The sequence below is a fragment of the Somniosus microcephalus genome, unplaced genomic scaffold (assembly GCF_052327205.1).
Source record: "Somniosus microcephalus isolate GS21.2 unplaced genomic scaffold, FLI_Smic_1.0 unresolved_chr1, whole genome shotgun sequence".
NCBI classification, from domain to species: Eukaryota; Metazoa; Chordata; class Chondrichthyes; order Squaliformes; family Somniosidae; genus Somniosus; species Somniosus microcephalus.
The window spans coordinates 19,150,547-19,163,167 of record NW_028225179.1 but is presented as its reverse complement, the minus strand read 5'-3'; the positions used below and the strand labels follow the sequence as shown (position 1 = coordinate 19,163,167).

At 51.9% G+C, this 12,621-nt stretch overlaps 2 protein-coding genes across 2 annotated transcripts in view; one reads left to right on the top strand and one right to left on the bottom strand.

Moving 5' to 3' along the window:
• Window positions 1-2,603, bottom strand: part of LOC147093789 (uncharacterized) — a 35,050-nt gene extending 32,447 nt beyond the window's left edge. Inside the window, exon 1 of the mRNA XM_085974363.1 lies at window positions 2,495-2,603. The gene's annotated coding sequence lies outside the window, so the exon portion shown is untranslated. The remainder of the gene's footprint in view (window positions 1-2,494) is intronic.
• A 9,592-nt stretch (window positions 2,604-12,195) lies between these two features.
• Window positions 12,196-12,621, top strand: part of LOC147093788 (uncharacterized) — a 139,719-nt gene continuing 139,293 nt past the window's right edge. The window contains exon 1 of the mRNA XM_085974217.1: window positions 12,196-12,284. The gene's annotated coding sequence lies outside the window, so the exon portion shown is untranslated. The remainder of the gene's footprint in view (window positions 12,285-12,621) is intronic.

The following is a 12,621-nucleotide window of genomic DNA, read 5'->3' as shown; positions in this document are numbered from 1 at the left end:
CCAGGACCAGCTGCTAGTGGGCATGCTCAGGGGCAGACTCCCAGGACCAGCTGCTGGTGGGCATGCTCAGGGGCAGAGTCCCAGGACCAGCTGCTGGTGGGCATGCTCAGGGGCAGAATCCCAGGACCAGCTGCTAGTGGGCATGCTCAGGGGCAGCAGAGTCCCAGGAGCAGCTGCTAGTGGGCATGCTCAGGGGTAGCAGAGTCTCAGGACCAGCTGCTAGTGGGCATGCTCAGGGGCAGAGTCCCAGGACCAGCTGCAAGTGGGCATGCTCAGGGGCAGAGTCCCAGGACCAGCTGCTAGTGCGCATGCTCAGGGGCAGAGTCCGAGGACCAGCTGCTAGTGGGCATGCTCAGGGGTAGCAGAGTCCCAGGACCAGCTGCTAGTGAGCATGTTCAGGGGAAGCAGAGTCCCAGGACCAGCTGCTAGTGGGCACGCTCAGGGGAGCAGAGTCCCAGAACCAGCTGCTCGTGGGCATCCTCAGGGGCAGAGTCCCAGGACCAGCTGCTAGTGGGCATGCTCAAGGGAAGCAGAGTCCCAGGACCAGCTGCTAGTGGGCATGTCCAGGAGCCCAGAGTCCCAGGACCAGCTGCTAGTGGGCATGCTCAAGGGAAGCAGAGTCCCAGGACCAGCTGCTAGTGGGCATGTCCAGGAGCCCAGAGTCCCAGGTCCAGCTGCTAGTGGGCATGCTCAGGGGTAGAGTCCCAGGACCAGCTGCTAGTGGGCATGCTGAAGGGCAGAGTCCCCGGACCAGCTGCTAGTGGGCATGCTCAGGGGCAGAGTCCCAGGACCAGCTGCTAGTGCGCATGCGCAGGGGCCCAGAACCAGCTGCTAGTGGGCATGCTCAGGGGCAGCAGAGACCCAGGACCAGCTGCTAGTGGGCATGCTCAGGGGCAGAGTCCCAGGACCAGCTGCTGGTGGGCATGCTCAGGGGCAGAATCCCAGGACCAGCTGCTAGTGGGCATGCTCAGGGGCAGCAGAGTCCCAGGAGCAGCTGCTAGTGGGCATGCTCAGGGGTAGCAGAGTCTCAGGACCAGCTGCTAGTGGGCATGCTCAGGGGCAGAGTCCCAGGACCAGCTGCAAGTGGGCATGCTCAGGGGCAGAGTCCCAGGACCAGCTGCTAGTGCGCATGCTCAGGGGCAGAGTCCCAGGACCAGCTGCTAGTGGGCATGCTCAGGGGTAGCAGAGTCCCAGGACCAGCTGCTAGTGGGCATGCTCAGGGGCAGCAGAGTCCCAGGACCAGCTGCTAGTGGGCATGCTCAGGGGCAGAGTCCCAGAACCAGCTGCTAGTGGGCATGCTCAGGGGCAGAGTCCCAGGACCAGCTGCTAGTGGGCATGCTCAGGGGCAGAGTCCCAGGACCAGCTGCTAGTGCGCATGCTCAGGGGCAGCGGAGTCCCTGGACCAGCTGCTAGTGCGCATGCTCAGGGGCAGCGGAGTGCCAGGACCAGCTGCTAGTGGGCATGCTCAGGGGCAGCAGAGTCCCAGGACCAGCTGCTAGCGGTCATGCTCAGGGGCAGGAGAGTCCCAGAAACAGCTGCGAGTGGGCATGCTCTGGGGCAGCGGAGTCCCAGGACCAGCTGCTAGCGGGCATGCTCAGGGGCAGGAGAGTCCCAGAAACAGCTGCTAGTGGGCATGCTCAGGGACCCAGAGTCCCAGGACCAGCTGCAAGTGGGCATGCTCAGGGGCAGAGTCCCAGGACCAGCTGCTAGTTGGCATGCTCAGGGGCAGAGTCCCAGGACCAGCTGCTTGTGCGCATGTTCAGTGGCAGAGTCCCAGTACCAGCTGCTAGTGGGCATGCTCAGGGGCAGAGTCCCAGGACTGGCTGCTGGTGGGCATGCTCAGGGGCAGAGTCCCAGGACCAGCTGCTAGTGGGCATGCTCTGGGGCAGCAGAGTCCCAGGACCTGCTGCTAGTGGACATGCTCAGGGGCAGAGTCCCCGGACCAGCTGCTAGTGGGCATGTTCAAGGGAAGCAGAGTCCCAGGACCAACTGCTAGTGGGCATGCTCAGGGGCCCAGAGTCCCAGAACCAGCTGCTAGTGGGCATGCTCAGGGGCACAGAGTCCCAGGACCAGCTGCTCGTGGGCATGCTCAGGGGCTGCAGAGTCCCAGGACCAGCTGCTAGTGGGCATGCTCAGGGGTAGAGTCCCAGGACCAGCTGCTAGTGGGCATGCTCAGGGGCAGAGTCCCAGGTCCAGCTGCTAGTGGGCATGCTCAGGGGCAGAGTCCCAGAACCAGCTGCTAGTGGGCATGCTCAGGGGCAGAGTCCCAGAACCAGCTGCTAGTGGGCATGCTCAGGGGCAGCGGAGTCCCAGGACCAGCTGCTAGTGGGCATGCTCAGGGGCAGAGTCCCAGGCCCAGCTGCTAGTGCGCATGCTCGGGGGCGACACACTGCGTTAACGCTTGAAGAGTCGGAATTACCGGCGGAAAGCGAGTTTTCTCAGTTAGACGGACGAGTGGAGAGGGACGGGGAAATAAATTACGGTAAACACAAACCTGGGAGTTTTCGGGTCCCGGAAAGCGAACGGAGCGGATTCAGTCTCGCGGAGAGGGTTCGAGTTCCTCAGACACACGTTACCAGGACCGGCGGCCCCGCGTACGTCATCGTCCCATAAACATGTGACGCGGGTCCACAACCTGATTGACGGGAGCTCCGACCAATAGGGAGCGAGTGGGCGGCGGGTTCTCCAATCAATCGTGGAGCCCGAGTGGCGGGGCTAGCGGCAAAACAGTGGGCGGAGCTGGAGGAGCGAACGGGCGGTGGGTCCTCCAACCAATCGGGGAGCCCGAGGGGCGGGACTAGCGGCAACCAGTGGGCAGGGCTGGAGGAGCGAGCCGGCGGCGGGTCCTCCAACCAATCGGGGAGCCCGAGGGGCGGGACTGGCGGCACCCAGTGGGCGGGGCTGGCGGCACCCAGTGGGCGGGGCTGGAGGAGCGAGCCGGCGGCGGGTCCTCCAACCAATCGGGGAGCCCGAGGGGCGGGACTATCGCCGGCTGATTGTCTGATCCGCAGGGCAGCGAGTTTCTCCAGTCCCTTGTTCAGGGCCCGGGGCCAGGGGAGGCTGTGGGCCTTTATTCCCCGCATTGGACACAAGGCTCTTTGTCTCACAACACACTGGCTCAGGTTTTAATACAGACTTTTTAAATTCATCAATAAAAGCAGATAAACTTCGTGGAACAAAATATTTAATATTTCGGAGTAAAAAAATTGTTATTTTCCTCTGTGGAATTTGTTAGTGTCAGACAATAACAACAACTTGTATTTATAGAACGTATTTAATGTAGTAAAATGTCCCAACACGCTTCACGGGAGCGTTATAAAACAAAATTTGACACCGGGTAGAAACCAAGCATATTCCCATAAGGAGGAAAGATGGGGCGTCCAAAGCTCGAGCTCCCGATGACAAAGGATATCGAGGTTAGAATAAAACAGAAAAAGGAGGTTTACTACAAATGTCAGATACAGAATACAGTCAAAAACCAGGAGAATACAGAGAGTGTGGGAGAAATTGAAAAAGGATATATGAAAGAAAGACTTGCATTTATATAGCGCCTTTCACGACCACCAGACATCTCAAAGTCACTGTTGTAATGTGGGAAACACGGCAGCCAGTTTGTGCACAGCAAGCTCCCACAAACAGCAATGTGATAATAACCAGGTAATCTGTTTTTGTTATGTTGGTTGAGGGATAAATATTGGCCAGGACACCGGGGATAACTCCCCTACTCTTCTTCAAAATAGTGCCATGGGATCTTTTACATCCACCTGAGAGAGCAGACGGGGCCTCAGTTTAAAGTCTCATCAGAAAGACACCACCTCTGACAGTGCAGCACTCCCTCAGCACTGCACTAGAGTGTCAGCCTAGCTTTATGTGCTCAAGTCCCTGGAGTGGGACTAGAACCCACAACCTTCTAACTGGCGAGAGTGCTACCCACTGAGCCACAGCTGACACAAGGGAGAGAATACGAGTAAAGATTAGTGGGTAAAGTAAAAGGGAACCCAAAAATCTTTTATAAACGTACCAAAAGAAAAAGGATAGTTAAAGGAATGGTGGGGCCGATTAGGGACCAAATAGGAGCTCATCATATGGAGGCAGAGGGCGTGGCTGAGGTACTAAATGAGTACTTAGCATCTGTCTCCACAAAAGAAGAGGATGAAGTTCATGTCGCAATAGAGGAGGGGGGAGTAGAGAAATTGGATAAAAATGGATAGAAAGGGGGTGCTAAATAGGTTGTCATCACTCAAAGTTAACAAGTCACCCGGACCAGATGTGATGCATCCTAGATTGCTGAGGGAAGCTAGGGTGGAGATAGCAGAAGCTCCGACCACACTCTTTCAATCTCCCTCAGATATATGGGAGTGGTGACAGAGGACTGGAGGATTGCAAATGTTACACCCTGTTTAAAAAGGGGGAGAGGGTTAAACCTGGTAACTACAGGCCAATCAGTCTAATGTCAGTGGTGGGTGAACGACTAGAGACCATTGTCAAGGACAAAATTAATTCTCACTTGGAGAAGCATGGGTTAATAAGGGGCAGCCAGTATGGATTTGTTAAAGGTAAATCGTGTCTGATTAACCTGATTGAGTTATCTGATGAAGTGACAGAGGGTTGATGAAGGTAGTGCAGTAGATGTTGTATATATGGACTTTCAAAAGGCATTTGATAAAATACCACATAAGAGACTTACTCAGAAAATAGAAGCACAGGGAATTAAAGGGCCGATGATAATTTGGGTATATAATTGGCTAAGGGAGAGGAGACAGTGAGTAGTGCTGAGCGATGTTTTTCTGACTGGAGGGAAGTATGCAGTGGGCTTCCCCAGGGGTCGGTATTAGGACCATTGCTTTTCTTGTTATATATAAATGACCTGGCCTTGGGTATAGGTGTACAATTTTGAAGTTTATGGATGATACAAAACTTGGCAACGTAGTAAATAGTGAGTATAGCAGTAGCAGACTTCAGAAGGACAGAGACAGACTGTGAAATGAGCAGACACAAGCCAGATGAAATTAAATGATAAGTGTGAAGTGATGCAGTTTGGGAGAGGCCGTATAATCTAAATGGCACTATTTTGAGGGGGTGCAAGAGCAGAGGGACCTGGGGGTCCATATTCACAAATCTTTCAAAGTGCCACGGCAAGTTGGTGAGGCGGTTCAGAAAGCGTATGGGATACTTGGCTTTGCAAATAGGGCCATTGAATACAAAAACAAGGAAGTTACACTAAACCTTTACAAATCACTAGGAACATAGGACAGGAGTAAGCCATTCGGCCCCTCGAGCCTGCCCCGCCATTCAATGTGATCATGGCTGATCATCCAAGTTCAGTACCCGGTCCCTGCTTTCTCCCCATACCCCTTGATCCCTTTAGCCTGAAGAAATACCAATTCCTTCTTGAATATATTTAATGAATTGGCCTCCACTGCCTTCTGTGGTAAAGAATTCCACAGGTTCACCACTCTGTGGGTGAAGAAATTCCTCCTCATTTCTGTCCTTACCTTTAGACTGTGGCCCCTGGTTCTGGATTCCCGGACCATCGGGAACATCCTCCCTGCATCTAGTCTGTCCAGTCCTGCCAGAATTTTATAAGTTTCAATGAGATCCCCTCTCATTCTTCTAAACTCCAGCAAGTACAAGCCCAATGGACCCAATCTCTCCTCATACGTCATTCCTGCCATCCCAGGTATCAGCCTGGTGAATCTTCGCTGAACTCCTTCCATGGCAAGAACATCCTTCCTCAGATAAGGCAACCAAAACTGCACACAATACTCAAGATGTGGTTTCACCAAGACCCTGTGCAACTGCAGCAAGACATCCCTGTTCCTGTACTCAAACCCTCTTGCTATAAAGGCCAACATACCATTTGCCTTCTTAACCGCCTGCTGCACCTGCATGCTTACCTTCAGCGACTGGTGCACAAGGACACCCAGGTCTCGTTGCACTTCCCCTTCTCCCAATCTATTGCCATTCAGATAATAATCTGCCTTCCTGTTTTTGCCACCAAAGTGGATAACCTCACATTTATCCACGTTATATTGCATCTGCCATGCTTCTGCACAATCACCCAACCTGTCCAAATCATCCTGTAGTTTCTCGGCATCCTCCTCACAGCAGACACGCCCACCCAGCTTTGTGTCATCTGCAAATTTGGAGATATTACATCTAGTTCCCTTGTCTAGATCATTAATATATATTGTGAATAGCTGGGGTCCAAGGACCGATCCCTGCGGTACCCCACTAGACACTGCCTGCCACTCGGAAAAAGACCCGTTTATTCTAACTCTTTGCTTTCTATCTGCCAACCAGTTCTCTATCCAAGTCAATACCTTGCCCCCAATCCCATGTGCCTTAACTTTACACGCTAATCTCTTATGTGGGACCTTATCGAAAGCCTTCTGAAAGTCCAAATACACCACATCCACTGGTTCTCCCTTATCTATTTTACCAGTTACATCCTCAAAAAATTCCAGTAGATTAGTCAAGCACGATTTACCTTTTGTAAATCCATGTTGACTTTATCCGATCCTGTCACTGTTTTCCAAGTGCTCTGCTATTACATCTTTTATAATGGAGTCTAGCATTTTCCCCACTACCGATGTCAGGCTTACCGGTCTGTAATTCCCCGTTTTCTCTCTACCACCTTTTTTAGCTACCCTCCAATCCATGGGAACTGTTCCAGGTTCCATCGAATATTGGAAGATGATCAGCAATGCATCTACTATTTCTAGGGCCACTTCCTTAAGTACCCTAGGATGTAGATTATCAGGCTGATCTGTGACCTAACTCCATACACCCGCCTTTGGCCCATATCCCTTAATGCCTTTGGGTAACAAAAACCTATCAATGTCAGATTTAAAATTAACAATTGATCTCGCATCAATTGCCATTTGCGGAAGAGAGTTCCAAACTTCTACCACCCTTTGTGTGTAGAAGTGTTTTTGTTACCCAAAGGCATTAAGGGATATGGGCCAAAGGCAGGTGTATGGAGTTAGGTCACAGATCAGCCTGATAATCTACATCCAAGAGTACTTAAGGAAGTGGCCCTAGAAATAGTAGATGCATTGCTGATCATCTTCCAATATTCGATGGAATCTGGAACAGTTCCCATGGATTGGAGGGTAGCTAAAAAAGGTGGTAGAGAGAAAACGGGGAATTACAGACCGGTAAGCCTGACATCAGTAGTGGGGAAAATGCTAGACTCCATTATAAAAGATGTAATAGCAGAGCACTTGGAAAACAGTAATGTGAATAAATGTGAGGTTATCCACTTTGGTGGCAAAAACAGGAAGGCAGATTATTATTTGAATGGTAATAGATTGGGAGAAGGGGAAGTGCAAAGAGACCTGGGTGTTCTTGTACACCAGTCGCTGAAGGTAAGCATGCAGGTGCAGCAGGCGGTTAAGAAGGCAAATGGTATGTTGGCCTTCGTAGCAAGAGGGTTCGAGTACAAGAACAAGGATGTCTTGCTGCAGTTGTACAGGGCCTTGGTGAGACCGCACCTTGAGTATTGTGTGCAGATTTGGTCACCTTATCTGAGGAAGGATGTTCTTGCCATGGAGAGTGCAGCGAAGATTCACCAGGCTGATACCTGGGATGGCAGGAATGACGTATGAGGAGAGATTGTGTCGATTGGGCTTATACTCACTGGAGTTTAGAAGATTGAGAGGGGATCTCATCGAAACCTATAAAATTCTGTCAGGCCTGGACACACTAGATGCAGGAAGGATGTTTCTGATGGCCGGGGAGTCCAGAACCAGGGGTCACAGTCTAAGGATAAGGGGTAAGCCATTTAGGACTGAAATGAGGAGGAATTTCTTCACCCAGAGAGTGGTGAACCTGTGGAATTCTCTGCCACAGAGGGCGGTGGAGGCCAGTTCATTAAGTATATTCAAGAAAGAGTTGGATATATTTCTTAAGGCTAAAGGGATCAAGGGATATGGGGAAAAGGCAGGGACCGGGTACTGAATTTGGATGATCAGCCATGATCTCATTGAATGGTGGAGCAGGCTCGAAGGGCCGAATGGCCTACTCCTGCTCCTATCTTCTATGTATCCATGTATCTAAGTGTTTCCTAATTTCACTCCTGAAAGGTCTGGCTCTAATTTTTAGACCATGCCCCCAGTCCTAGAATCCCCAACCAGCGGAAATAGTTTCTCTCTATCTATCCTATCTGTTCCCCTTAATATCCTGAAAACTTCGATCAGATCACACCTTAACCTTCTAAATTCCAGGGAATACAACCCTAATTTGTGTAATCCCTCCTCGTAACTTAACCCTTGAAGTCCAGGTATCATTCTGGTAAACCTATGCTGCACTCCCTCCAAGGCCAATATATCCTTCCTAAGGTGTGATGCCCAGAACTGCTCACGGTGCTCCAGGTGTGGTCTAACCAGGGTTTTGTACAGCTGCAGGGTTTTGGCCTCAGCTGGAGTCTTGTGTACAGTTCTGGGCACCACACTTTAGGAAGGATGTCAAGGCCTTGGAGAGGGTGCAGAGGAGGTTGACCAGGATGGTACCAGGGATGAGGGACTTCAGTTATGTGGAGAGATTGGAGAAGCTGGGATTGTTCCCCTTAGAGCAGAGAGGTTTAAGAGGAGACCTGATAGAAGTGTTCAAAATGATGAGGGGTTTTGATCGAGCAAGTAGGGAGAAACTGTTCACTCTGGCAAGTGGGTCGGTAACCAAAGGTCACAGATTTAAAATAGTTGCTAAAAGAACTAGAGGGAAATGAGGAGAATTGTTTTCACACAGAGGGTTGTTAAGATCTGGAACGCACCATCTGAAAGAATGCTGGAATCAGGTTCCACAGGAACTTTCAAACGGTAATTGGACACGTACTTGAAGAGGACTAGTTTGCAGAGTTCTGGGGACAAAGCTGGGGTTTGGGACTAAATTGGACAGCTCTTTCAAAGAGCCGGCACAGACACGATGGGCCGAATCACCTCCTTCTGTGCTGTTAGATTCGATGATCAGTGTGAAGACGCTGGTGACTCTTAAGGCTCTTCGAGCTTTTAAAACTCTTCCCACAGTCAGAACATTTAAAGGGTCTCTTGTCAGTGTGAACAAGCTGGTGTGACAGGAGGGTGGATGACTGAGTGAATCCCTTCCCACACACGGAGCAGGTGAACTGCCTCTCACCAGTGTGGAGGAGCCGATGTCTCTTCAGCTCCCAGGAGCTTTTAAAGATCTTCCCACAATCAGAACAGTTAAATGGTCTCTCCCCAGTGTGAACAAGCTGCTGTCTCTTCAGCTCCTGGGGGCTTTTAAAGCTCTTCCCACAGTCAGAACATTTAAAGGGTCTCTCGTCAGCGTGAACAAGCTGGTGTGACAGGAGGGCGGATGACACAGTGAATCCCTTCCCACACATGGAGCAGGTGAACAGCCTCTCTGCAGTGTGAACTCGCTAGTGTTGCTAGAGCTCCCCAGGGATTTTAAAACTCTTCCCACACTCAGAACATTTAAAGGGTCTCTCATTCGTGTGAACTCGCTGGTGTCCCTTCAGCTCCCCAGGGCTTTTAAAGCTCTTCCCACAGTCAGAACAGTTAAATGGCCTCTCATCAGTGTGAACAAGCTGTTGTCTCAGCAGGGTGGAGGACTTCAAGAATCCCTTCCCACACACGGAGCAAGTGAACAGCCTCTCCGCAGTGTGAACAAGCTGGTGTCCCTTCAGATCCCCGGGGCTTTTAAAACGCTTCCCACAGTCAGGGCAGTTAAACGGCCTCTCATCAGTGTGAACAAGCTGGTGTGAAAGGAGGGTGGAGGACCGAGCGAATCCCTTCCCACACACGGAGCAGGTGAACGGTCTCTCCCCAGTGTGTAGGAGCCAGTGTCCCTTCAGCTCCTGGGGGCTTTTAAAGCTCTTCCCAAAGTCAGAACGTTTAAAGGATCTCTCGTCAGTGTGAACAAGCTGGTGTGTCTGCAGGTTGGATGACTCACTGAATCCCTTCCCACACATGGAGCAGGTGAATGGCCTCTCCCCAGTGTGGAGGCGCTGGTGTCTCTGCAGGTTGGCTGTCTGAGTGAATCCCTTCCCACAATCGGAGCAGGTGAACGGCCTCTCCCCAGTGTGAACTCGCTGGTGTTGCTTGAGCTCCCGGGGACTTTTAAAGCTCTTACCACAGTCAGGACAGTTAAAGGGTCTCACATCAGTGTGAACAAGCTGGTGTTTCTTCAGATCCCTGGGGCTTTTAAAGCTCTTCCCAGTCAGAACACTGAAATGGTCTCTCCCCAGTGTGAACTCGCTGGTGTGTTTGCAGGTGGGATGAACAAACAAATTCCTTTCCACACACGGAGCAGGTGAACAGACTGTCCCTGATGTGACTGTGCCATTGAACTTCCAATGCAGACGGGGAACTGAATCCCTTCCCGCCGTCCCCACCTTTACCTGGTTTCTCCCCGGTGTGACGGTGCACGTGTCTCACCAGGTCAGGCAATTGGCTGAATCCGCGTTCACACACCGAACACGTGTGCAGTTTGTCATCGCTGCGATCGCTGCTTTCTCCTTCCATGTGCAAAGGCCGATGATATTCAGGTCCTGATGAATCGAGTGACTCTGTCAGATCTTGACGTGATGTTTGGTCTGAGCTTCCCGCCTGTAACTGCTCCACTTCTATAACCCTGTAAATTGAGATCAGAAAAGGATCAGAGGCAAACTGTTGTTTAATTTTCCCCTTTCCGAACCTAGGGGCAGCGAAGCTGATTTGCAGGCTCCAGCTGCTACACAGGTTGGTTGAAAGGATCAGCAGTAATGGCGGCTGTAATACCCACAAGCCCCCGCGCTCCAGAAAGCGCTCTGTTGACGCTGAGTCCCGCGCATGTGCTCATGGCCCCCGCGCTCTCCCTCCTGCTCTACAATCGCCCGTCCCGATCAGTCCGCAACGCGCATGCTCATCACACAAAACCCCGCGGTTGGAACACCGGCCGCGCATGCGCAGCCGCAACATCTGGTACTGGTGCGCGGCTCAGGTGGGGGCGAGTCGGTGTTTTGCCTCAGCCGCCAGGGAGGTGCACATGCGCAGGACAACCCAACATTCTTCCTGTCAGCAATCACTCCCTCGTTTCTTTAATAAAAACAGAAACTACTGGAAATACTCAGCAGGTCAGGCAGGATCTGTGGAGACAGAAACAGTTAATGTTTCAGGTCGATGACCTTTTGTCAGAACTGCTTGTTCTTTAGTGTCAGCCAGTGGCTCAGTGGGTAGCACTCTCGCCTCTGATGTCAGAAGGTTGTGGGTTCAAGTCCCACTTCAGAGACTTGAGCACAAAAATGCAGGCTGACACTCCAGTGCAGTGCTGAGGGAGTGTGGCACTGTTGGAGGTGTCGTTTTTTGGATGAGATGTTAAACTGAGGCCCTGTCTGCTCTCTCAGCTGGATATAAAAGATCCCATGGCACTATTTCGAGAAAGACAGGCTTGCATTTATATGGTGCCTTTCACGACCAGCAGATGTCTTGAAGTGCTTTACAACCAATGAGGTACTATTGGAGTGTAGTCACTGTTGTAATGTGGGAAAGAGCAGGGGAGTTATCCCCCGGTGTCCTAGCCAATGTTTATCCCTCAATTAACACAACAAAAAGATAGATTATCTGGTCATTATCACATTGCTGTTTGTGGGAGCTTGCGGTGCGCTTACTGACTTCCGCGGTTCCTACGCCAGAACCAGGGGTCACAGTCTAAGGATAAGGGGTAGGCCATTTAGGACAGAGATGAGGAGGAATTTCTTCACCCAGAGAGTGGTGAACCTGTGGAATTCTCTACCACAGAAAGCTGTGGAGGCCAGTTCATTAAATATATTCAAGAAGGAGTTGGATATATTTCTTAAGGCTAAAGGGATCAAGGGATAGGGGGAGAAGGCCGTGACAGGGTATTGAGTTTGGATGATCAGCCTACTCCTGCTCCGATCTTCTGTTTCTTTGTTTACATTATAACAGTAACTGCACTTCAAAAAGTACTTCATTGGCTGTAAAGCGCTTTGGGACATCCGGTGGTGGTAAAAGGCGCTATATAAATGCAAGTCTTTCTTTCTTCACTGGTCTCACCAGCGACCTCTTCTGGCTGCTGGCTGATTGACAGCCATGAGCCCGCGCATGCGCAGACGGGGCGGCGGTTTGTGCCGAGTCCGGCACAGCGACCCCTGCCGGTCACCAAGGGTAATAACCGCGCATGCCCACTGGAGACCAACCCCCTCCCCCACTCGGAGCTACGCCTGCGCACTCGGATCCTGCCGGACAGAGTCGGCGCGGGGCATTCCGGGAAAGGCCTTGGTGTCGGTTCCAGAGTCGCGATCGGTGAGGCAAATGTGTGTTTTCTTCGCTCCGATTGGGTGGAGAATGGCGCGGGGTGGACCGGGAGAGAATAAAAAGAGAAATAGAAAAACCTCAGAGTCCGCGAGGCCCCGGACCGAGCGGCGGCAGTTGGACGGTCACGTGATCTCCTCGTGAATACGTCACCCGGGCCCGCGGCCTGATTGACGGGAGCCTCCGACTAATAGGGAGCGAGCAGGGCGGGGCTGGCGGAGCGAGCCGGCGGCGGGTCCTCCAAGCAATCGGGGAGCCCGAGGGGCGGGACTATCGCCGGCTGATTGTCTGATCCGCAGGGCAGCGAGTTTCTCCAGTCCCTTGTTCA